Source organism: Prosopis cineraria, unplaced genomic scaffold (genome assembly GCF_029017545.1).
Source record: "Prosopis cineraria cultivar Desert tree isolate PC_DT_omini unplaced genomic scaffold, ASM2901754v1 PC12, whole genome shotgun sequence".
NCBI lineage: Eukaryota > Viridiplantae > Streptophyta > Magnoliopsida > Fabales > Fabaceae > Prosopis > Prosopis cineraria.
The window spans coordinates 36,619,528-36,647,165 of NW_026555343.1; the positions used below are offsets into that span (position 1 = coordinate 36,619,528).

The window sequence follows — 27,638 nt, forward strand, 5'->3', positions numbered from 1 at the left end:
GGCGAAAATGGGAATAAATAAACTTATAGGGCCAGAACATTACTGATCAACCCATATTAGGCTAAATGACAATATAAGTTTTTTGGAATAGCCCAACTATTAGCATCAGCCTATTATTGGCCTCTAGTCACATTTCACAATAGGCCCGACAAACTTCCAAACGTGTAATGGTACTAAACGGCATGTCGTTTATTTTAGGGTCGGAACGTGATGTTGGTAGAGGATAGACTCAACGTCGTCAACTTTTTGCCTAAGACATCAGGTGACCCGACCCGAATGACAGCATGACCAGACGTGGAATGAGGAATCCACTGTTTTGTCGCGACTTAGCCTCAAAATATATGTGGAAACCGAGAGGATGAATGTGTACATATTAATTAACTGAAATCATGCATAATCGTAAGGTGTTGGGTGAATATCCAGGAATATCAACTGATAGTTTTTCAATTTATAAGTTCCGCGGCAAAGCCTTCGACTTCTGGTGGATATGTATCTGCATCAAGCCAATATACTTTGAGAAGAACAGATTGTCTAATCACTCAGATTATATAAGGTGGAAGCAACATGGGTTGGAGTTTCTTCATTCATACTTGGCAAAGAAACACTTCGTATACAAATGTTTAGATTCTTAATTAGTCTTGCCTATCTTGTTCATGTTCCTATGCTGCAAGCAAAATGTCTGACGCGCATTACGTACATATCCGATTTCCATATGCTTGAGAAAGAGAAAATAATGCTAACAAGGATTTATTACAAGGATTGTTTAGAACATGAAATTTACAACACAAATATGAACAGATTCAGGCATTGACGAGGTTCGAATGGTGTGTGCTCATGCTCATGTGCTGACTGCTATGAAGAATAACATGTCCATTGTAGCCTAAATCTTCTAGTCAAGAAAGAGATAAGTCCTTCGCTAGAACTTTCAGAACAATCCAAAGATTACAATAGTTTCTTGTTAGACCTATTCATAGGGGTTTTAATAGGTAGGTCAATAATTTGTCAAGATCCACGTTAACTGTATTGCTAAATAAAATAATATATGGTCATTTAAGAAAAAAGTAATTGACAATCTTTTATTGAAAACATAGCATGTGAATATTTTTATATAAAAAAAATTGCCATTTGAAGAATCATAATGTCATTTTACTCTGTCAAAACAACTAAATTTAGCACATCTTTATTGAGTCCTTATCATACGTAGCATTCTAAATAATCAAGTCATGCATTTATTTCCTTAGAACCATTCTAAACAAACAAGCCAACTCTGTCACACATTGGTTATTTAGACATTATTAATGTCTCAATAAATGAAGTTGGATCATATACAATACAAATAAAAGTTAGGTTTAATAAAAGAGACTAATCCCTTACAACATAAAAAATAAAAATTCAAATCATCATTAGAACAAGTATTCATATTTAATACCCAACAGTGTCTTAAACATGATTATTTTTAATAGAAGAATATATGCAGGTAACCAAAAAAAAAAAATCAATCTTTGGTGTGTAACCTCCACAGTTTTGGCTGAATTCTAAATTAGTTGCCACATATTACCAATTCAATCAATCACTGCCTACAACACCAAATATGCAAGCATTACTCGTTTTGTGATGTTTAGTGTCGTGTATACAAATAACTTAAGAAACCACTATTTTTTTAACTTCCATTATGGAGCTTAACTTCTGTCATTTAGAATGTGATTGGTTCACGATAAAATTTAAAAAGGAAGCAAACTGAAAATTTGGGGCAAATTCCCCATTCAATTCACTAGTAGCATTTTAAGGAAAATAAAACCAGAAAAGGAAATGAAAATGGAATTGGAATAGAAAATGGAATTGAATTGGACATAAAAGTAATGTAACAAAAATAAATGCTCATCAACCAACAATGTAATCATGCAACAAGAATCAATAGAACTAGATCTACCAAAAAAAAACCCTAAACACATCAAATAACACAGTCAATGTCGAAAAACACAGATCCATTCTTTTCTTCAAGCCAAAGACCCATGGAACCCAAACCCACATGGCCACAACAATATTCATAGATTTGTAAGGTGTTGAGTCCCAACCCTTATTTTCATCCAACCAAATGAGGCTTAAATATCATGCTTGGCATGGGAAGGAAACGAAGAAAGACCTTCGAATTAAGTTCCTCTTGTCATAGAAAGCAAGCACAGCCTTAGTTGTAGGGAAGTGTAACATGACCTTATTTCATGGACCTGTCCCTGTTCATGCGTTGTATGACCATGTATTTTAACCACAAGCATGACTTGTCTAAATGCATCTCCAAATTTTTAATCTTCATATAGGTTTCAGTTTTCCAAAGATAATGTTATGAGTTGCAAGAAACTTATGCTATTAAATTATTCCTATTTTCTCCTTTGGGTAATGGGGGACCAAAATAGAGGATGCCTCCCTAGAATGTTGTTTGGAACACCGTTAAAGCAGGGCAAGTTATAAGTCATTATTTGCCTCATAAATAATAACCCCTCACCTTGAGTTGAGACAAGGAAAATCAAACATGAATCCATAAATAGGCCAACAAAAGTCCTCAAAACACTGTTTTCTAGACAATTAGACCCCTTAAGTAAGCAATCTTGCAACCTTAAAGCAGCACTATATTGCATCAATATGGATGATAATGTTTTCAGGTGCAGATACATTGCAAGTCATCAAATTGCATTCCTCCTGGGCTTTGCCTCATCAATTGCTCTCTTACCTAACGCAGCACATTGACTGTTAAGAGAGAGATAGAAGAAAGGAGCAAAGAGACTGATTTCATTCACACCACGTAATGAGTAGGTAAGATACATGATATACCTTAAACCTAGGTACATGCCCCAAAAGCTAAGGTCCTACACTGACAATAACTACCCTAGAATTCAGCAACATAAAAAGACAATAATGACATATCAGCATAAAGACAATAAAGCCCTTAAATAGCAGTAACGTGTAACATTGGCTTTCTCAACCGATTTAACACAAATCAACAAGAATCAAAGATGATTTAGCTGTAGTGCTATAAACTAATCATTCATGGAACCAGAGGTTATTGGAAGGTTATTTGAAAAGATAAATAAATGCAGGGATCTGAAGCATATAGTAACACCTTAAGGGTGCGCTCTGGGTTAGGAAAGCATAGATTTTGTGCATGAAGCATCTAATGTTGAGTCATCAACATGTTTTTCTCCTTCAACAACACGAACCACAGTTTGTGAAGGTCATCCCAAGACTTAAGACGCAGCTTAGAGGCCTTCCAGCTCCAACCTTGAGATAATAAATAATCAAAAGAGCTTGAATTTAGAAGAAAGACCACTTTAATAAGTAAGAGAGCAGTGATGTCTAATGTCTAAGAAAAGTGAACTTCACTTGAAATAATTTTGAACTTATCATTCCAAAAAAGGGGGCGGAATACATTATAGTTTATCCTTGTGGATTGATCTAAAAGTCATTATCCCTCTTAGGATTAAATCGTTAAATATAACAGTAATTTGTTCAACAATCATTTATCCAACCTACATTATTTCACAATCACATAAATATTGATTTCACAATCAAATGTGTATGTCACAATGTCTTGAAAATCTCCATAATTTCCTGAAGCTATTGCCAGTATTAAGCAGTATTTTGAACCTTGAAATGTCAACTTAACCCACCATTAAAAGACGATGAATTAAGATATATAATAACACTTTCAATACATTTTCAACAATTAAATTGTTCATCATAATAATCTTCACATGATTATTCTGATTAAAATTAAGACCAGAAATACCACAGTTCAATTGAAGATTATTATGATTAAAATTAAGACTAGAAATACCACAGTTTTAATCAAATGCTAATGAAACAAATCATGAAAAATTAAATAAGACCCTTTAAACTGTGAAGGTGGCCAAAAGGCTAATATCTAACAACCTCGCAGAAAAAGGAGGCTGGAAGCGCTAGTTGATACCCATCCAAAAACTTTGATGTGATATTAAAGACGACAAAGAGGGTACATCTCACATCAAATGAAGCCACATATAAATCCAATTAGGGCATATGCTCATACATACACCTAGGCTGTATCACTAATGTGGAGCATGTTTTTGTCCCAGTCTATTGCTTTATCTATATCTATAAATTACAGAGAAAAAGAAAGTTAAACTTATTTTAACGTCCCATGGAAGATTGCTCAGATCCCCAAAATATTCCCAACATTCCATTCATGCTATGTTAGGTGCATGGTAAAAGTGGGAGGAATAAGAAATGGAACATGAGTGTGCAAAAAACAAGATTACTTTCTGAATACAATATCTATTATACCTTATTATCATTACTCAACAATTTCTGTTCCCTTTTTTAGTAAAGGTACGAGGGTCATTTATACTCACATCAGCATTTCCTTTTCCTTTCCAAAACTAACATTACACTATACCAAAAGTAGCCTTAACCTCATTCTCTTCCATTCATATGTCTTATATCCATAAACAAAATCACAGACAATAAAAGACTGGTAGGAAAAACTAAAGCAATGAATAGGTGTATACCATAGACAACAGGCTTGTCATTATCTAGGCTTCGATCCGCCTCAAAATCAAAGAGCTCCTGAAGAGGGATATATCCTTTCCTGGCAGCATTAGCAGCTGCAGCCAAAAAGGCAAAAGTTTCTGACCTAGTAGTAGTTAATAGTGTCCTTCCCAATGCTCTTGATAAAAACATGACCGTGACCAGTCAGATTGCTGCATAGTAGTGCATTTACAAAATATGAAACCAAAAAGAAATGGCATCAAGTATATTGTACATCTAGAAAACCAGTCTTCTATTTGTAGCCAGTGAAGAGTCCACAACTATTAGGGAATAAAATCATAAGCTTTCAATGACTGTAGATAATGACTACTCTTTACAAACATATGCTACAGGATCAAACTAGTCAGATGTAAGGAAAATCACTAATCAATATGAACAGATAACAATGATAAAGACGCAATGCTATATAGGTTTTCTTATATATATACTTAAGCCCCACAATGATAGCACAATGTAAATAATTAGGCAACATCGACAAAGAACAGGGTCCTTGTCTTCAAACAAAAGGAATATAATGCATAATCTTTCCCTCTTCAAACTCGCACTGTAACCTATTTTTTTCTTATTAGACATAAGAGTCATATAATACCGTACAAAGGCACACATGAGTTCAACTTGAGCACAATTCTATTTTCAAGTATCGGTGAACCAATACTGAAGTATTGCATCAACATTTGTCAAACCAACAAAAATCTATGCATTATCAATCTCATCTAGTAAAATCAAACCAAAAACATACACATAATCAGATAACAGATTTGCAAGAGCATAACATTCTTCAGTTCATTTCATAATCTTAAAAAAATGCATACACAACCAAATCAAAACGTGCAACTGCAACAATAAGCATGAATCAATAAATTTTGCTAATTCTTCTACAAGGGCAAGCCTAATTTAACGTCAACAAATATAAATCAATAGCAGAAAGAACACTGTCATGATAAAAAAAAAAAACATCCTAAATAGACCAACGACCAAAAAAAAAAAAAAAAACATCCTAAATAGACCAACGACCTATCTCCTTAGACATGATAGAACACTAGCACCATAAAAATATGAACTTTGTCCAGAGTTGAAATACTATTTTCGCTCTGCCTCCTTTGGATAGTGCAGCTGGATGAGATTACACGACCATATTCAAACGATTACGAGACCGAATTCAACACCAAATTAAAATGAAATATTTAAAACAAAGCAACAGCAAGCCGTCGCAAACTGGGCCAACATTAATATGCGTCCAAATTGCCTTTTAGAGGCTAAAAATAATGGAGACATAAAATGGACTTGTGGACTGAGAGTTATTCAAGTGGGCAATCAATTGGTAAATGGGCTGTGTCTTGAGAATATTTAAAGAGGCATTAGAGCATGTTGAGGACAATTGAAGATTTATGAAAGCCATCTCCCTCCTGTCCCTGCTTCTCCTCTCTCTGATTCCTTTAGTTCTACCTTTTATTCATTCTTCTATTATTTGCTGTTGATGCTCAATATTTTGTTGTAATTGGCATGGCCGAATATACTTATGACTTAAGTTTGTTGATATATGAATATTTTCAGCTGAATGTCAGTGTTCTCCATTATTTTCTGTAATTTTTGCTTATTAAGAGTGGGTAATCGTGACACAAGCACGCAGGGAACAAATTCAAATATAGAATCAAAGCCAGATTGAACAAATCAATCTCACCGGATTTTGGGAAATCCCTGGAGTTTGAATCTTCTTCACTACTAGCCTGAGAATAACCGCACAGTGTTGACAACGGTGGCCGGCTTACAACGGAGCATGGAATGCTGATTCGTCGACAAATTAAAATGGAGCCCCTGTTTCTCATACTAAATTGTGTTCAGTAGGGGTGATAATTAGTTTCAAGGAGAATTAGTATAGGTCCAAAAGAAAATACTCAAATAATAAAATTAATTATCCCAAATAATGAAATTTATTTTATGAAATTTTTGCCAAAATTCATTTATTAATTTATATTCTTTGTGTAATTTTTTCTTTTAATCATACCAATAAAGTTCATTAATTTTTATAAAATTTTAAAATTATCATTCATTAATAAAAATGAGAGAAAGAAATTAATTTAAGGAATGAAATGATAAAGGATTATATTTAAATAATTGTCATTAATGCAGTTTTATTTTTAATTACCCCAGAAATATATTATAAAATAATAGAGATTAGTATATTATAAAAGTAGGGAAAATCTCACTTAGGGCCTCCAGAATATAGAAATGTGCATTTAGGGTTTAGTATAATTTGAAAATTATCAAGCCTAATAGCATTAGGTGAAAATATTTTTTATATAAAAAAAAATGTATTTTGCCCTCCCTCTCTTCATGAATGTACAACATAATATCCATAATTTTAACACAATATCATGTATTATATAATTGGTCTAATGAAAATAGTTTAACTTAAAATACACAAATTGTGTAAAATGAAAAAAATAATAGATATTCACGAATGTACAATACAATATCATAAAATCTCAACACAATGTCCTATAATATACAATTGGTCTAGTGAAAATGATTTAACTTCAAATATATAAGTCGAGAGTAGGATGAAAAGAACAACAAAATGTCCATAATTACACGACACAATATCATGTACTTGACAACAAAATGTCTAAAAGCAAATGCTTTTTTTTTTGTTGTTAAAACATATTTTAACTTAAGGCCCTTGGATCTATAGGGATTTTTTTACATTATATTGGATTGTAATTACAAAATTTTGAACTAAGGGAACCCTAAGTGAGATTCTCCCATAAAAATGTTATTGTCCTTTGATATTTTGAATTTTCTTATACAGTAATATAATATTTGGTACAATTAGAACACATTTAGATGGTACCATAGTCAAGATTTCACTTGCATGTGCTCCCGTATGATGGGCTGGCCATTGTTAGTTCAGGTACCTAATACCACCCTTGAATATATTAAAACCGTTCTTAATTAATTACAAGTTTTTATTCCTAACATATTTTATTATGATTATTAATTTTAATGAAGGGCCAAATTGAAAAGTCAAATACTTTTACAATTTTAATAATATTAATTATCATTCCTTAATTTAAAACTATAAAGTTGGTTAATTTATCTTATCATTAGGAGAGTACTAAAAGTATAAGTTCATGTTTGCTGACTAAAATAGAATGAAATGGAATAGAATGGATTGAAAAAATAACATAAAAATATTATAATCAAAGGGGGTAGGTAAGCACATTTATAAGAGAAAAGTGTAATTTAGTTCATGAAGTTGGAAATCATGAGTCATGAAATTTTTGAAGGGTGTTATAACTCTCATATTATAATATATATTAATAAGTTTTATCATGCTTATTATGGGGGGAAGGATAATTTATTTCATTTTCTTTTTATTTTTTCATTTCATTGTATTCTAATAAGCAAATATGATCTAAGTCATTTTGGTTGTGTTGGAATATCGGTTAGTGAGTTGAGTCGGTTATTAACATTTATCCCACACCTGTAAAGCTCTAGTCTATACAAAGAGTCATTCACTTCATGCACGTGTAGGGAGATTTTTGAATGTTAGTCTCATTCTCACCTTATAAATTATAATCACTTATAAGTTTGGGGGTTGTTCATCATCCATCAAGAAAGGATTGGAACTTAGATGGGTTGATGAACTTGATTAGTGTTACACTCCATTAATAAAGTTTAATGCAATTGTTATATATATTGCTCTTTCATAGTTAATGAATATTGTTTTTCCATGCTAATTATTTCTTTACTTGTAACAGTTGAAGTAGGGGTAAAAAAGATCACAGTCGCCCCTATCCTCTGCACCGGGGAAAAAAAAAAGAGATCACACGTATCCAGGTTCTCTTGACATTTGAAAGAATTATTTTATTTTTCTAGAGCCAAATAATATTTCGACTATAGAACTATCATTTCAATAAACAATGTTATCGGAGCATAGAGTACATTGAACTTATACTCTTTCATGATCAGCAACACAAATACAAAAGCACATGTATAATTGGCCCCAAAACCCACAAACACAAATTGGAAATTCAGTTACACGCCTACTCTATATATATATAATATATTATATTCCTTGAATAATAATACACGACGAAGCATCAACTGCATAATTCACCAGATGAACATCTTTCATTATCTTCTTCAGTTTCAGTAACAATTAAGAATACATATATCAGCAGCAGCAACAGACGCTTCCCACGCAGCACTCGCAACTCTCATAGCAGCAACAGCAGCAGAACAGTACGAACAAACTAACATCAAACCAAATCAAAATTATTGCTCAGGGTTTTGAAACTACGTACAAAAATAAACAGAGAGAGAGAGAGAGAGAATGATATATAAAGAAGCATGATATATTATATATATATATATATAGAGTGAAGCTAAGTGTAGAGAGACCAAGCATAGAGACAGCCTCTCTCTTCACGACGCTTTTGAAAGTGATCAGCGTAGGACATTTCCCGCCTTGGCGATTCTCCCTCCATTTTTCTTCAGGGCTTAACAGGAATTATCAGAGACATATGATTTTATAGGCAGAGACCAAATAAATCATGGGAAAATAGAAAAATTTATATATGTTAAAAATCAATTGTTATCAAAACTTGAATAAAAAATAAAATTAATTAACCTGTTCTTAATTTAAATTGAGTTATTATTAAAATTCAAATAGATATATGTTGACATCAATAAATATTAATATAATTTTTAACAATAAATGATTCTTGATTGATATAAAATTTTTTTAACAGTATTTGGTTAATATTTTCATTAATGATAGTTACAAGACGAGTGGATATAAGTTGTCTTTCACAATGATGATGACGATCGATGAAAGGCCCCATATGTTTATTGCCTTCCCCACCAAGTGACAGTCCAGCTCAAGTGCCCAATATTGGCCCAATTGTAACCTAACATGTATATATACATACACACACTCCATCTACTAAGGGGTCTGACTGGTGGGAACATCTTATTCATTAATTCTCTCAACCATACAATAAACCCAAACTGACTGGGGTTTGGTTTGGTTTGAAAGTGTACACAAATTGCTTTAACTTTATCGCTTACCCAAATTAAAGTCCCAAACCAAACCTAGCCTCTATGCTTCAAATAAACGAACCATATAATCTAAGGTTGAGTTACATACAACTTATTTTTGAACTATGCAGTGCTGTTTCGTTACTGAGCTTACATATATAATTAGTATGGTCGATGAAATTTGGTTCAGCTTGATTTAAATATTTTCATATTATTTGAAGAGAAAGCCAAAGTGTTATGATTGGTTTGGTTTAATATGTTTTGAGCATTTTTAATATTGATACGCAATAGTATTTCAATTTCAAAGCACAAAGTTCAACTTTTAGCCAATCGCTATATAGTAGAGTTGCATATGAGGAAAGTTAGAGAGGGTAGGACCCTTTCTCAATGCCAAAGATAAGCATGATGCACTTATTGATATGCCTTGGCATGTCCAAGTGGTGTCGTCGTCCCACCCATGATGATATAAAGAAAAGTCTTGTATCCCAAATTCTATATATTCTTAATGTGAGCCAAATAGAATCCATGTACCCAGGAAATATATATATAAAGAAATTGGGAATAAAAATTCACAATATAATGACGTTGTTTTGTATATGACTATATGCATAAATCTCTCACACACACATTAATTAACTGGTCTAGCATTAACTGTCAACCGGTACTTCCATGTTGGGGAGAGCTGAAAAAGCTTAATTCAATCCGCTGTCATTGTCACACTTTCTCTGTTTCTTTTTAAATGATAATAAAAAAATCCCAAAATAAAAAATTTTTGACTGTTAAATTTGAATAAAATATTTTAAAAATAACTTATAAATATTAATTCTGATATATAGCTACAAGCAAGACTTGCAACTATAACTGATAATTATGTTTAAAATTTAAATCTTTCATTTACAATTTAAACTTTAAAATTTATAATTATTTGAATCAATATTTGCATTAATTTTTTAAAAAACATTGTTAGGGACCCAACTTTTATAAATTCTTTGTTTTAGGATTTCAGCGTTATACTCCTTTTTCAAAATCTTACTCACAGAAAATAATTATTGACGCACATGTGGTGCATGTTTAAGAGTATTTAAGAATCTTAAAATTTTCGAATGGACGTGCTTCTGCGAGAATCAGAAAAAATAGATTTTTTTTCTAAGAAATAGGTAATTTAAAAAAAAAACCTTGAAGAAACGGGCACTTAAAGCTGACGTTAATATTAAAGTAATAAAAATATTTTGAATCTTAAAGAAGACAAAATCTAATTCATCATATCAAAATAAAATAATTTAGAGCGAATTCATTAAATAAATTTACATTATTTAATAAATTCTTTCTCTCACATTAGAGCAACATTTGGATTCAGATTTGTTAGATATTAATCTCTTACTAGCTACTTGTTTCTTTCTTTTTATATCTATAAAATTTAGTTTTCATTAATTACAATCTTTTCTTTTTTAATAAAAATAGGAAAATGCATTACTAAATCAAACGATATTAAAAAGTACCAACCATCACAGTTAAATGATCAAAGATATAAAAATTATCGTCTATATCTACCTGCCAGGCCGCTCTAGCTAAATGATTGGCAATTACATTTCAAGCTCTATGTTGATGACAAACCACAAAATACCACTCTATGATATAACAATCTTGCATCTTAGATGATGTCACGGTCACATTTCCCTAGCTGAGAAATTAACTGCTTCAATGCAGTCAGAGAAAATATCAACCTTCCTCAACCCATTTTCATTTTTAAATTAAAATATCAGGAATTTACAATTGAAACTTCAAGAATTTATAATTTAAAAGTTTTTATTTTATATAAATTTTCTTACAGGATCTTCAATTGTCATTCTCCTAATAATGTCTAGCAATTTGCAATTTTAAATTTGCATTTTAAATACATGTTTAGGTAATTAAAAAAAGTATATTTAAATCATATTTAAAATGTACTTTTATTAAATTCAATAAATAGTTAAATATTTAAATACACTTTTGTAGGATATAAACTAAAATCCAAATCGACACTTAATCAATGGTTAAAAAAACAAATTATTCATGATTGGTCCAATTTTCATTTATGAATGCCAGTAAAAAAACACTTTATTTATGGAAAGTACGTACATTCAGTCAACTTACACACGACAGACTAACTTTATTCAAACATGACGATTATCTCTCTCTCTCTCTCAATCACAAACAGTCAAACACAAGTGCAGACCGACACACACAGTGATAGCCTGGCAGATCCCAAATCCAGATAGCCTAGTAGATCCCAAATCCAGAATTAAAGTACATGATACGGATTATATAATCTGCTTTCAAATTAACCTGATGAAACCCTGCTTAATATTCGACCCTAATTAATTAACACATACACTCTTCTTGTACTCTTCCATCTCCTTCACCCACAAGTCTCCAAACTCACAGTCCTTATAATCCTCAAACCAAGGACCCCCAAGTGTGTAGTGAACAGCTTTAGGAAAACTGTTGTTCACATCACTTTCGTCAACCTTATTATGACCAACCAGAAAGTTCCACACAAACGGAACACTCTCCCATTTCATCATCCTCAAGCCACTGAAACCTGTGAAGATAAGACCCTGTTTGGGTATTTACGACCTGCGGGCTCAAAACCTTGTTTCTTAGGATGTCCACAGTTGTACAGAACCATGGACGACCAGTTCTTCCTCGGATACACCGTTGGACAACGCCGTCCATCTTCGTCGCCTCCGTCGGAGTGTAATCATGGTGGACACACATGACAGCGTACTTGTCGTCGACGAGGTCAACGAGGTTTTGATGTCGGAGAGGAAGAGGAAGTCACAGTCGATGAAGAGAGCCCAGCCATGGAAATTGGCTAAGTGTGGGGTTAAGAAGCGAGAGAAAGAGAACTCAGTGCTTTCGAGTTTGCCCGTTCGCGCCAGCCAGTACAGACCTTGAGGTCTCAGATCGGAGAGCTTGAGGGGCGCGATGTGCACGGGAATGGAGGCGCGTTTAAGGATAGAGTAGCGACATACCTCGAGCTAGGCTCTTCGCGAGAGATCGTATCCTATGAAGATCCTGAAGGGTTCAGCTTCAGACTCCAGCACTGGAAATGGTGTGGCGTGAAGTATGGTCGTGTCCTTCATTGACTCAGAACTTACTGCAAATACAAGAGTGTTAAACTGAATAATCACTTCAAAAAAAAACCAAAACAAAACCTATAGATCAGATTGAAATATACACGAGTATTCTCGGTCCCTTGTATCCGTTAAAAGGAGAAGGACGAATGGACATGGAATGTTGAGTTAAATGGGAACTGAAGAAAGAAGTTGAAGATATATATAATAGAGAGAGGAAGGAAATTAAAATGGCGTTTTTTATTTAACAGTACAGGGTGAAATTGGGGGTTCAATCTGACGAGGTTTGTAAGTCCACCTATTCTATAACCGACACCAACAGTTGAATTTAATCGGATAACTATAAAAAAATTATCTAATAATGTTAAAAAATTATTAATTTTAATTTTTTTTTAAGAAAACCGTATATGCAAAGAGTTCTTTAATCATAAAAATATTTGAAATTTTAAAAAAATAATATTTTTAAATTTTTAAATATTAATAAATTTAATGAATATAATTCAGAAACTCAGTGAGTAATTTTAAGTTATTCATCACACCCAAATCGGGCAAATTGGGAGGATAATTGTGGTCCTCTAATTTCTGATTTCCTGCTGACACGGGATAAGGTAGCTATATTATTTGGGTCCCCCAAAGCGATGCTATGCTATTATTTTAATCATCATCATCCACCAACAAAAATAATTAGTTATTTTTAAATTAATATTTCTTTCATATTCATTATAATATTTTATATTTTTAAATTTTAAATATAAAATAATTTATTTTATAAAATATTTATTATACTTTAAACATTAAATATTCATTACATTTTCAAACATTTAAATTTTTTAAAAAATATCTTGTACTTTTTAACAGAGAGATTCTATAAACTTATTGGAGGGTGAGTGCTTATATATAAGCAATGTGATATGTAATCTGATGAAATAAGATGTAACCTAATTTAAATGATATTAAGAAGAATTGTTAACTATTTTTTAATTTTGATAATTAATTTTTTCACTAAGAATATGTTAGCAACAGAAAACTTTTATTTTTTATAAATTAAAAAATAAATTTATTTTACTTTTTATATTAATATTTTTAATAATTATATAACTTAGTAATAAAAGAAATCATACCTAATTTTTATGTTAAAAATTATATATACTTAATTTTTTTAAAATATATTTAATTTTCCCCCTATTTTTAGATGCATAAGTAAAACCTCTTTTATTTTGAAGCACGGGCGCTGGCGTTTAATAAGATTTCCCATTTCTAATTATTTTGCTTCTTCTCGAGCTCTTTGAATAAATTTTGATGATTTAATGTAAAACAAATACAGAAAAAGATGAAATGAACTCGAGTGGGGGAACAAAACACGTCTTGGTGATAAAGAGGGCCATGTTATGATGTTATAATGCCTCCTGGCGATGGGATCCATCGACAGTAGCCAAGGCTCGTGTTGAGGGGCATCTGCTCCCTAATTGGAAAAAAAAAAATGACATGAAGGGGATCTAGTTTTTATATTTTACAATTTAAAGCCTCCCTTCTTATACTTACATTTTTTTTAATATTTTAAATTTTAAATTTATTTTAATTTTACTTTTAACCTAAACTTAAAATTTAATTTTTAACTTGAAGTTTAATGAATATAACACATAATTTCACTATAATTAAATATTAATATTATTTATTAATCCTTTAAAAAATAAAGAAAAAACTTAACTTGACTAAATTAAATTAGTGCCATCCTCATCTCAAATAATAGTCAGAAAAAAGCAATAAAGAATGAAAATTTAAAATTTAAAATAAAATTGTTGAATGTCTTTTGTTAGCTTATCATTCTTATAAATTTCTAATTAAAGGTTAAATTAAAAAAAAGAGAAAAAAAAGGAAAAAGAAAAATAGTGAAATTAAAAAAAAAACAGAAAAGTTTTTCTTATAGATTCTGACTTTGCCCATTACCCTCCAACCAAGATTCTAGCTTTTCCCCGTTCATTTAGTACATTCACTGGGCGTCATGACGATATCCAATTAGTAATTTAATATTGATATAAACAAAAAAATTTCAATTTCTTATAGTTTAAATTTAAATTGTTTTAAAATTTTTCCTATTTGTAACTGTTTTTTGAATTGGTCCCCATGGCTATGCTATAATTAAAAAAATAAAGTCCTACTAATAAAGGTTAATTGAACTTATAAAAATTGGACCCATAACTCATAAAAGTTATGGTATCAAATCCATTGTCATTATCAGAATTTTATTGCTGAGCAATTTATAAATATATTTATAAGCACTCATTGAACTTGGAGATGTATTTTGACCTTGGTAAACTCCTAGAATCTAATTTACCAAAACTTTATTCTACCAAAAAGAATAAAATCTGAAAAAATTTTTTTGTATAGACTGATAGTTGTTAGTCGAAGAGAAGGGCCTCTCCTCTCCTTCCTTTTTCCTTCATTCACTGTTGAATCAAAGCTTTCAATGATTCTAACCACTACAGAAAAAAAAAATAGTTGATTAACAATGAAGAACTAGCAAAAATCTGTCACTAAATGGATTATCAATGGAATATTTTTTATTGGTAAAACCATCGCACTAATTTGTTAGCGAAGGAATTTACAATTCCACCACTAATTAAGAAGGAAATTTTTTATTACTAAATAAGAATAAGCAATTTTGACATATGACAGAATGCATTAAAGGTAAATTTTTCAACGGACTTATTTCATTGTTAATTTTTAGGTGGACCAAAAACATTATTAGCACATCACCCGCTGGATCAATGCCACCTAACCACCACATCATTTGTCACTATTATATCAAATATTTTACCTTCAATTGTATTTTGGCCAAGTTCAAACTCGCAAACTTACATTTCTTAGTGCCTTTGCATTGACTTTATTTTCAATTGAGCTAAATAAAATCTTCAGTCTTAATTGATAAATTAAATATATAATAATTAATCACACACACATATATTAATAAATATATTATTTAAATTTAAATTATTACAAAATATAATAATTGAATTTACTTATTTGTTAACATTATATTTATTTATTAATATGGCAAAATTAATTTATATATATTAATTATTTCTACTATATTTTATTTTTTAAACATTATTTTTGAAAATAAATTAATATTAAATTGAAAAATATTTTGTTGTCGTTATATATTATACTATAATTTGTATTTATACTCCCTTCGTTCAAAAATATAAAGTAATTTTTGAAGAGTTTGATGTTAAAAAATGTAAGGCATTTTCAGTTATTCAAGATGTAATCATTGTCTTTTTTTTTAAAGTATCCCTATTAATAATGACTTTATATTCATTGTATGGTATTTAATAGAGATAGATATGAAAAGATAGGGTTAGCTGAAAAGTAAGTAATTACTTTATTAGGAGTGAGATTTGATTAAAAATGCCTTATATTTTTGAACGAAGAGAGTATAATATATAATTAAACTAATTTTTTAAATAAAAATAATTAAGTATAGAATTTAAATTATTATTAATAATATACAAATAGTTTAAAATAATAGATTATTTTAAATTATAATTTTTAAATTATTTATTTATAGCATAATAATAAATAATAAATAAATTATATATAAATATATATTAAAAATAAAGTAAAAAAATTTTTGACAGAATTAGTGATAAAATTATGACAGAAAGCTTTATGACAAAATTTTTCATCACAAATTATATCATTAAATTGAAAAAATATCCTCAAATTTAGTGACAAAATTTTTTCATCAGTAAATTATTTCTCACAAATAACTGATGAGATAATGACGACTTTTAACGATGGAAATTTATTCCGTCACTTAGTTCTATCTCCAATTCACTATTTTTTATAGTGAACTTAATATTTGATAAAATTATTATTTTAATTTTACATAAGTATATATAAATAAATTTGAAATATTAATATTCAATCTAAACAATTTAAAACTATAATATTTTATTTATACATGACTTAGTAAAAATTTAATTAATGAACTTTGACTCGATGCAACTTAATCCTATAATTTTAACTTAATTAAAATTGAATTTTTGAACTTTAACTCAATATAATTTAGTTACTAAGTTTAAAATATTAATTTTTATATTTTAAAAAATAAAATTATAAGAATTAAAATTGAGATCAAACACGTTTATTTAGAAGGAGATAAATGTGCACACTTTTTAGTCTCTTTTATCATTTTCACGGATACGGGTGCACATGACTTTGTGCCGAACGACTTGAAAAGCTTTAGCAATATATTACTTTAGGCGTTAATAAGATTCACATTTGTAATAACAGATCCTACTTGGATCATCTCCTTTTCTAATTTAAAAAAAAGTTATTTCTTGAACATTAATTAGGCACCTATGTTGATTAAAGTTGTTCGGGCTAAATTGTATTGAATATAAGTTCAAAGATTAAGGTGTAAATAAGTCAAAACATGAGTGAATTTTCAGAAAGCTCTTCTTCATATATTGAGTTACATCTAGTTAAAAAAATGATTTTTAATTGATTTAAAGCCATAGTAATTAAAAGATTAATTTTCCTGAGAAATTAATAGCCGCATGAAAATTTTTCTAGATCAATTAAAAAGAGATTAACTTTTATTAATTGAAGAAATTTTTAATTGGTCGAAGCTGGCGAGAGCCGAGAGGAGGAGGAGCAGAGAGTGTGTTGCATTTTGAAATAAATAATTGCATTATTTATTTAAAAGGTGTCTTTATAAATAAATAAATAAATACATAATTTGGTACCAGTTTATAAAATTATAACCCCACACAAATGCACGTTTGATGGAAAAAAATCAGCAATGATGACCCACTAGTTGATTGAAAAGATAATCCTCTAATTTTTTTAAAGAGTTTATATATAATTTAAATTTTAAATTATAAATTTAAGGATAATTTAAATTTTAAATTTTTAAAAGTCGTATTTTAAAAACTTACATTTATATAAAATTATACATTAAGCCCTAATTTAACGAACGTTTTTTAAACTTAATGATATAAGCAAAATTATCTAAATTTTAATTATTTAAGTTTTAAAATGTATTTTTAAAAAATTTGAGGTTTAAATAATTCATGAATTTATAATTTAAAATTTAAATTATATATTAATTTTTTTAAATTTATTGTGAGAGAAAAGAGATCTCTGTTTTTTAGCCAAAAGAGATCTCTTTTATTATATCATCCTCATCATAATTGTCTGTTTTGGCTTTATTGGGTCGCTGTTCATTTCTTTAACAACGCGAATCTGGTTTCGTTACAAAATAAATCATAAAAGACAAATGCAGATCTTTTGATGATTTTATTGTTATGATTATAGTTTATTTTTATCTGTATTCATCTTTTTATGATTTACTCTCTCCCATTCTATTTATAAAATATATTTTAAAAAATTTATTTGATCCTTTTTATTATTTTAAATTTAATTTTTTAAATAATATTTAAAAAATATTTTTAAAATTATTCTTCATAAAAAAAATACTATAATATTATTTTATATAAAAACATATTTAAAATTATACATGCTTTTATTTTTTATATTTTTTACATTAATATTAATAAAATTAATAGAATAACTTATAAAATTTATTGGAGGAATATTTTATAAAAAAAATTACATACAAGTCCCCTTATATTATAAATTACTTTATGTTAGTTGTTAATAAATTTTATAATAATTAATTAATTTTTATGTGTGAAATTTTAATATAATTTTTCTTATTTTATAACCAAACCAGATTTCGAGTTGGTATTACAGATCTGACCGCTTTGTGTTTTTCCTTTAAAAAAAAAACCCCCATAACAAAATCACGTGGGGGTGTCAGATATTAAAAAAAAAAGGTGAGTCTTTTTACCGACAAAAAGAAGAAAGTTGTTAAAGATGCCAAAATTGAAAAAGGGTTGTGTTAGAGCGGGATAGTGTCAGTGGATTTGAATCATGCGCCAAATTTCGTATTAGATAAAATTAAGTATAATAATTAATATATAATAAAATAAAAAAATTATAAATTTAAATTTTAAAAATTTGAGTTTGGATATTGAGTTATTTCATCATTAACAATAATATTAACAAGTCTTATCAATCAAAGCGTTCAATACCTAAAAATTAATAATTAAAAGAAAAGATTGTATTCAAAATATATTAAAAGAGAAGACTGATCATCCACCACCTGAATATAATGGGTGGTTGATGAAGAATATAACAATTTAAATTTTCATAAATATTTCAAGCTAGAAAATGAACATAAAAATTACCCTGTCCAAACACCAAAATTATAGACACATGCCAATTCCTATACACAAAAGCGATCTTATGGCATGTTTAATAATATCTCTATATACACAGAAGAGATGGTGATCGCTTTCATTTATGCAGATGAGATTGAAGTCCATGCATAACCCCAATGGAATACCACTTTACATTACCAATACCTTCACATAAAGATCCATCTACATCTAGACGGACCACTCCTGTCCTTGTGCCCTAATTAATCCATCGCTCGTGACTACGAAGCACCGTTTTCCCTAATGTGTACGGCACCTGATGCATATTCACATCTGATTTTGCATTCTAAAGGGTAGCAATGCAAAACCAGATCACATTTTGTTCATATCTTCTTGTGCAAAGATTATCTACCACATATTAGTACTGATTTACAATTCAATGGTTAAATAGTGGTCTCAATCATGGTTCAATTGATTATAAATAAATTGATGTATTTTAAGTAATATATGCTTAGAATAAAATGAAATAGTTATATATAATAATAAAAAATGTATTTTAAAATTTCAAAATAAAATAATAGAAATAAAAAAGCTAATACCAATCAGTATTTCATTATTTAAATCCAATTTACATATATACACACACTATTTCATAATTTATGATTTATAACTTTAAAATGTATGCATATATACACATTCTATACATATTTATTTCATTATTCTCATTTTCATTCATTTATCAATCTTCATTTGACGCAAATATGCATAAATTTTAGTTAAGATTTGAACTAAAATCTTAGAAAATAAAAATTTTAGAAATAGCAAAAATGGCTCAACCATTTGTCCACTAGTTTTAACTGGTTTGAGACCGGTTCACAAAATGAATGTTTTTATGTTGTAACCACACCGAATCTAGAACTGGTTTTCGATTCAACTCATTGGACTATCTGGTTCGATTCTAATAACACTACCTATTACACTAGATATCCAAACAATATATTCCCAGGTACCTGTTTTGTGTATTCTTTTTTGGCATCATTTTTGAGATCCCACATTAACCATTCTTCCTTACTTAAGCTTTTGAAGTGACTCCAATATTGAAACTTTCAAACAATAAGGACTTAGCATCGGAGCCTTCACAATACTAGTGTACCGTACGGATTAATATGCCCCTACAATATTAGGGTGAACTCCTACCCTTTCATAATGATTATGTTTATATCATTTCAATCATATGCATATTACTCATCAGGAATAACAAGTACTAGTATTTCAAATTATATTCAATTTTGCAATCATTTACAAATAAACATTAAAATGGGTTTTAACCATATAACAATACTTTAGTTCAATACCACTTCACACAAGTTTCTAAACATCAACCATTCAAACAAATTAAAATTTTCATAATAGATTATATACATTTTCACAAAAACTCATAACCACTCAAATACATAAATAAAAGGACTAAATTATTCAGTTATCTCAATCCTTTTATCATAAAAAGGGTTACCATGGAAAATTAGCTACTTCTCAAGAGTCCACTAGCTCAACAATATTTGATCAATATTTAATTTATAAGATTAAATACTAATCATTAATTTACAACTCTTGTTAACCATATTCTAGGCTAAATTTAGGTACCCACAGTACCCAAACTCCCTCTTAGCAAATTCCACATTCTAAATACATAACATTATCCTCATCCAGCATCTATAGACCTCAACAACACCAAAACACTCCCTATAACATCCTAAAAATTTAGCATGATTATTTAAGCTTAATGAGGATAATTAGTGAGTTGGTGAGATGTGTGGCCAAAAGGGTCCCTGTGCCACATGCCGCAGTATGTAGATGATCTGCCACGATGTACAGAGACATATTCAAGAGGAAAGGCCTCTCTATACTGTGCGTATGGCTAAAAATTTGAATAAACTAGTTTGTGTCTGCATGCAAAAACAGAAGAGGAGAAAAGGAGAAAATGAAGAATACAAAATCTCTCTACTAGGACATGCACATTGAAACCTTTGAGGATATTTAGAAGCTTCCCAACACTTAAGGTAAATCTAATGTGCTCCCTTTCTTCTCTCTACTTCCATTATTATGAGAAGCTGAGTTAGGGCTTAAGTGTTAATGTTGATTTTTGGTCCACATAAATTATGGATCCTAACCCATTAGTTAAAAGAGATATAATGAAAATTTTTTAGGGTATTTAAACCTAACATTAATAATTTTAGGAGTAGTTGGCCTATGGGAGCCATTAATATGTGAAATTTCACATTTAGGAGGTGGTTAGAAGTATTTGATGCTTATTAATGATAGTTTAATGGCTTATTAGAGATAATGTGAGTCAATGGAGCTCAGTAAACTTATTGGATATGATGGGTGGTGGAATTTAGGGTGTTGATAAAATGAAATTGTAGAGTTTAGTATTAGTAAATTTCTAAGAATGAGATAATGATAATATCCTTGTAATGTGATTGTATAATATTGATTTTAGCACCATTCGAGCTTAAGAGAGAAGCTTGTGAAGTTAGTATTGTGAAGGGTAAACTTTTAACCTCTCAAAAAATTAAGATAATTGAGAAAAACTTAATTTATATAGTTGAATATTAATTAATTATTTGTTGAAATGATTGATTTGAAATATGGTTAGTGTTTTGAATTCTTGATACAAATTTAGCGAGGTAATTATGATTGTTTCCTAGAATGATAATATGCTTGTTATTCCTATTGTGCAAATATGATATGATTTGATAAGCATGTGATATATGTGATACATGATATGTAGAGTAGATTGGAGTGAGAATATGAATTCATATGAGATGAATGATTGTTTGGAATACAAAATATGTGTGTAAGTTGTGCACAGCATAATTATTGGCGAGAGTTCACCTAAGAAAAGGATTAGATGATTAAATTCACATGGTATTGACAACAATCATTAGAATTGAGAGCTTGCTTTAGCACTGACTGTTAGAGCCAGGAGGTAGCCTTGTCTCATAGTTGACTTAAGATTATCCTACTTATTTTATAAGGGACTCAAACTTAACTAGTCTCAACCTGTTCATGAGGAGGCTAGATTAGGAGCATGACACTTTATGATTGTTAGTATTAGAGAAAATTATGGTACATAAGTGAGTAAGTTGATCCTGACCCAATAGCTCCTCACAAGTAAAAGGTTAGGTTCATCTATAAAGGGTGTATCCACTAAATAGGCATCAATTTCATGTCAGAAGTAACAAGAGGATATAAGGCTGGCATTTAATTGTGTATTTAGATCTGATCACATGGTTGTTATTATTATGGTCCGATGTATGTTAGAGGTACATGGTTAGTATTTTTACAACCCCATGATATGAATTATTATTAAAATGGATTATATGTGCTATAAGCTTGGTCACATAGTTGTTAGTATTGTGAACTGAGGCTATAATTACTACATGTGTGTTATGTGTGTGTTTATTGCCTATTGCATCTATTTTTAATTGATATGCACCTATATAGATTAGGTAAAACTTGATTACTAAGTTATTGACCTCACTGCTCAATCTTTTAATATTTTTAAGGCATAGCTCATCGAACCAAGATCGAGGAAAGCATACTGAGGCTTAAGATTTTAGTGTAAATCCTATTTGTATGCCTCTTTACTTTGTTTATGTGTATTAATGTTATTAGTTTGCCAACTAGGATTAACATGATTATTTTATAGCTACTTACATTATTATAATATACATTTTGTGCTTTAGGTTAATGTGTTTTAGTTGTAAACCTTATATAGAGCTAAAATACTTGTGCAAGTAGTGTTATGTGTATTTTAGGATGTTTTAAAATGAAAATAGATGGTTGGTGCAAAGATTTCCTTCCCCTTATATTTCATGAAATTAAGGTTGAGTGATGAATTTGCATTATATGTGCACATGTATAGTTGTGGTGTATTGCATGACTTTTTTAAGGTATTAAGTGTGGTCAAGTAGTTGATGTAGACTTTTGGCACTTATGTGTAAGTTTAGACACCATTATTGTGAGTTTTTGTGAAAATGAATTTAGGTGTCCAACTCTTAATAGAAAATAAATTTAAATATAAAATTTATGCCATTAGCTGAAGCTATGAGAAAGCTTCGTGTAGATATCAAAATTACCTCAATTAGACGTTGGACGGAGATTTGAGACTCATCATAAGTTGGTCCCGGTGTTGTCAAATGACAGTAGTAATTTATTGTCAAATTTTGTGCAATACACCATGCTGCATGATGCCTCACACCGCGAAGCATGGTACAGAAATGAATAAGCCACGACACAATGACATTTAGCCATGGTGCATGTATAATTTTCTATAATTTTTACAGCTTTGAGTTTTAAATTAAATGTTTTAGGTATTGGAATTTCAAGCTTCCACACTGCTTTGAAACTTTGATTTGAATATAATAAAAGTTTGGAGGCTTCTTAATTGTTGAAATATTAGGGTGTTACTTGTGAATTATTTAACTTGGTTGACCCCACTTGTGAAATTTTTGTCACATTTGTGAATAGCTGATTGTTGGGAGATTGGGAAAGATTAGTAAGGGTAACCTTACTTGTCTAACCCGAAGTTTACACTCCCTATATTGCTTCTAATCTTTCAATATTCACTTAGAGTTTGTCTAAACCTTAACTCAAAGCTCCAAATCATTATAAAATCCTTAAATCAAGGTTTAAAAACTTGATTTAACTTACTGAGACTTCAATTAAGCCAATAGATTCTGTCTTCATCCAAGGGAGAATGAGAACAAAATGTAAACCTAGCCAACAACATCAAAAATTCGAATGTAAGGGAAAGAGAGAGGAAAAAACATTTACCCTAAGGTGTTGTTAGCTCAAATTGCCTCTAAAATGCCCATACAATGAATCCCTAACAGACTTTAGCTCCTCCTCTATCGCCTTTTTGCATTCCCTTGTCTTCTTTCTTTGTTTTCCTTGCATGCGTGCAATCTAATTAAATTATATTTTTGCACATCCTTCGCAGCGAATAGAATAGTTAACCCCAAAATGAGTTTTAGGCCTTAATTGATACCTAGTCCACCAGTAAACCAATCTAGCCTACTTCTAAAGCTGTCTAATAATCCAATAACCTTATCAGCAGTTCAAAAACATCATTAATTTATTAATCACTCAATTTGACTAATTTACCCTTCTTAATACTTTAAAATTCAACACTTGCAATTAAAGATGTTACAAAAGCTGTGGTTTGAGAGTGAATGTAGTGATATTTGGCTAAATCACACCTTATAATTGATAAGCTTAGATAGTCCAGTCATACGAACGAAGCTCTAATTAATATTATAGCCTACGATTTTTGTTGGAGGAAATAAGAAGGATATATGAAGGAAATTGATCGTGCATATTTTTATTTGACACATAGTATGGTTGTTAAGTTTGTAGTAAGTTGTAATAGTTGTTTGTGTCATTGTCACATAATTGTTAGTATTATGTCAAGGTGCATTGTTACTGTATATTTGGACTATTGCCACATGAGTGTCTGTACTGTGGCAATGTGCCTTATAATTTGGCTCAAATTCCTAACTCTACCTGGTCTAAGGGATCTTAAGAACAAATCTCATTTCCTTGCTAGAGCTAGCATCTATACTTGAAATAGTTAAATAATAGATTATGTTAAGATATATTATTTATGAAGATTTATTTTGTTTTAATTTGTTATCTATTAAGATTTATTCTATTTAGATTTAGGAAATATTTTGTATCTATTAGACACTATTAGGATATTTATTAGTCATTATTAGATTCATCTATATTATAAGCTCTTCATATCAGTCAAGAATGTCACTTTTCTAGTCCCATTTATTTCTCTCTCGTCTTCTTTTAATTTGATTCTTGATTTAATGTGTGTATGGAGAGCATTGCTCAAAAGATGATAATTCCTTAAATAATCTTCAGATTTCTGGAGGAACTAGTAGTCTCACGACTATAGACTATGATAATACCCAATGTGAAGCAAACAAAAACAATTAACCAAGAATGGATATGGAACTTAGGATGATGTATAAATAAAAATTAAATGAATAAAAAAGGTGCATAAAATTCCCAAAAAAATGTCACACTACATATACATTCATTCATACATACATACATACATACATACATACATACATACATACATACATACATATATATATATATATATATTATGTAGCGCAAGTATAATCACGTTCGAAACATGGTCTAGCAGTTATTTATATATATTATCACTCCGCCATTTTGTGTATCTCTAATCAGGTTTAGGTTCAGGTTACCCCATTATGCCCATCTTCTTTTTCTGCCCCTTATCAATGCACTTGTATGCGTGTAATGTGTCCACTTAAACCCTGTTTGTGGGTTGAATTTGCCAGAATTGTACGTCCTCTGCCTATTTCCAAAGTTTAGTGAAAAGGATTAGTTCTTTGTAATGTGACAAATCAAAATTTGAATCCTCACTAAAAGAGATATTTATATTTAATGTCTAACCGTATTTTAAATAGAATTGCCTTCAATACAAAAATATTTGTGAGTAATCAAAAAATGTTTGCCTAATTAATCCACGTGGCAGACAATCAGATTACCATATAAACCACCCTTGCCTAACATCCATAATTAACACCAACGTAACAGTACTACGTTGGATGTGAATATTTAATTTACATGTGCGTCTATATAAGCGGCATGCTTACCAATTGTCATGGAATAAAATTGGCCTCTTAACCCGTGAGCAGCTGGTCCAAGCTCCCATGCATACTTCTCAAAATCTACATTCGTTGGATATGGAGCTCCGACCACCGCCATCTTCACGTACTTGCACCTCCTCATCATCATGTTCTTCTGGCCCGCCGCAGTCTCTCACTCGTGGCTAGAGAAACATATCCATATGCTTCTTTCTTTAAATATTACAAGATTTTTTTTTTAAAATATCGTGTTAAAAAATATGGTTTTGTACAATCCACTTAGATTAGACAAATAACTCTCTTGATTCCTTTTATAAAACACATCTAACTACCTCAACAGAACCAAACAACTGTAAGTTATAGGTTATTAACATTGCCAGAAAATAAAATAAACTTTTGATTTTATTTATATTTAAATAAAAAAAATTTAAATTTATATTATATTCTCTCTCATAATTAATAAGTTTAAATATGGGTGATATTAGAAAAATGTAAGTAATTGTATCAAATAAAGAAAAATGTCATTGTACCTATATCGATGTCTTTTTGATATATTAAAACCACGGGAAAAAAAAAAACACTAGTGGATTGGACGAAATTGGGTTGGAAGATGGCCATTTGTGTTGGCGATGTTGGAAACACAGCCCAAACCCTTTTGGCCTTTATGTTCAATCATGCTGGCCCTCGTTACACTCGGCTTGTGGTTTGAACTCCACAATAGCGATGCCATTTTTTTAAGGACAAGAAGCATTCCATATGATCACTTAATATTAATGAATAATGACTTGTATATCTATACTACAAATAAGGCTTTAAAAAACATCCATCATTGAATAATCATGATCAGAATAGAATAAAATATTAAATAATAATGGTGTGTTTGGATTAAAAAGAGGATTTGGATTAAATCCACTGCAAATTATAATTTCTTTATAATTTTAAATTCCTTCCACACCCTAATCATTTAAAATTTTAATCATTTCAAGTATCTTGTTCTTTTTAAATTTTTACTATTGATACTTTTATGACTATAATATTTTTATCAATTCTTATCAATTAAAAAAAATAAATTCTTCATTTTTAATTTTTACTTTTTGTTTCGATTAAATCTCAATTCATGTCTTCTTTTCATTTGAATTTTTTAAATTACCTAAACAAAATATTTTAAATACATGAATTTTAAATTTAAAGCATAAATTTAAATCCATCAATCTAAATGCTATCTTAAAGAATTTCACTGTACTGACTATACTAAATACTGAGTAAGCATCACTTTTTCTCCCTACTGAGAGAAGAATCACTAATGCAGGAATCAACGTATCTAGTTTAGACTTTGAAAACTTTCTTTTTTGCCATCCCATATGAATAATTTTTGGGATAATTAATTTATAAGCCAGTTATAACGTAACTACGTATTTTCTTACATGAGTGAGTCTCTAAAAACAGTATAAAATTTGAGTTATATTATTCATGACTTGTAAACTATATAACTTTCTAATAATTTTGAAATACACACATATACCAATGTTGATTTGTGAAAAAAATACGAAGGTGCTTATAAATTTTTCACAGAAAAAGTCATCATGTTCATGACGAGATTTGAACGCATTAGAGATATATATATATATTTATTTAGTTATTTATTTATTTATTTATTAATTAAACTAATTTTTATTGAAATATATATATACACATGCTCCCTCCGTTCAAAAATATAAAACATTTTTTGTTGAGTTGAATATTTAAAAATGTAAGCCATTTTTAGTCTTTTGAGGTATAATTATTGCTTTTTCTTTTCAAAAGTGCTCCTATTAATAATGACTTTATCTTATTAATTATAGGGTGTTTAATAGGGGTAAATATGAAAAGATAGAGTTAATTAAAAAGTAGTCAACTACTTTATTGGAGGTGAGATTCGGTTAAAAATATCTTATATTTTTGAATGGATGGAGTATCTCTCTCTAACTATCTCTATT

General features: G+C 29.8%; 1 pseudogene; it reads right to left on the reverse strand.

The window, feature by feature from the left end:
- Nucleotides 1–11,686: 11,686 nt before the first annotated feature.
- On the reverse strand, nt 11,687–25,783 carry LOC129289297 (protein CDI-like; annotated as a pseudogene).
- Between the last annotated feature and the right edge of the window lie 1,855 nt (nt 25,784–27,638).